We start from the raw sequence: 274 nt of genomic DNA, 5'->3' as shown, positions 1-274 counted from the left end.
CGTTTTGCTATGTCATGTGAGAAATGAAATTTTCTCAAACTTTAGTGTCACTGGGTATATTTTCGAAATGACAGGGAGAACATGATGTGTAATTTGCTAGGAGAGAAAATCAATATCTGTAACAATAAAGCTTTTAACTGGGTATATTTCGTTCAACCGTGATGTGAAATGAATATTTCAGCGATAAAAATATATATTTAAAAAAATCATTTTAAAGAAAACCAAAAGGAAACTGATTAATAGAAAACGAAAAACTGTAGGACTAACTTATCAA

This window comes from Penaeus monodon, chromosome 23, assembly GCF_015228065.2.
Source record: "Penaeus monodon isolate SGIC_2016 chromosome 23, NSTDA_Pmon_1, whole genome shotgun sequence".
NCBI classification, from domain to species: domain Eukaryota; kingdom Metazoa; phylum Arthropoda; class Malacostraca; order Decapoda; family Penaeidae; genus Penaeus; species Penaeus monodon.
The sequence above is the reverse complement of the archived record's forward strand: the minus strand, read 5'-3'. Positions refer to the sequence as shown.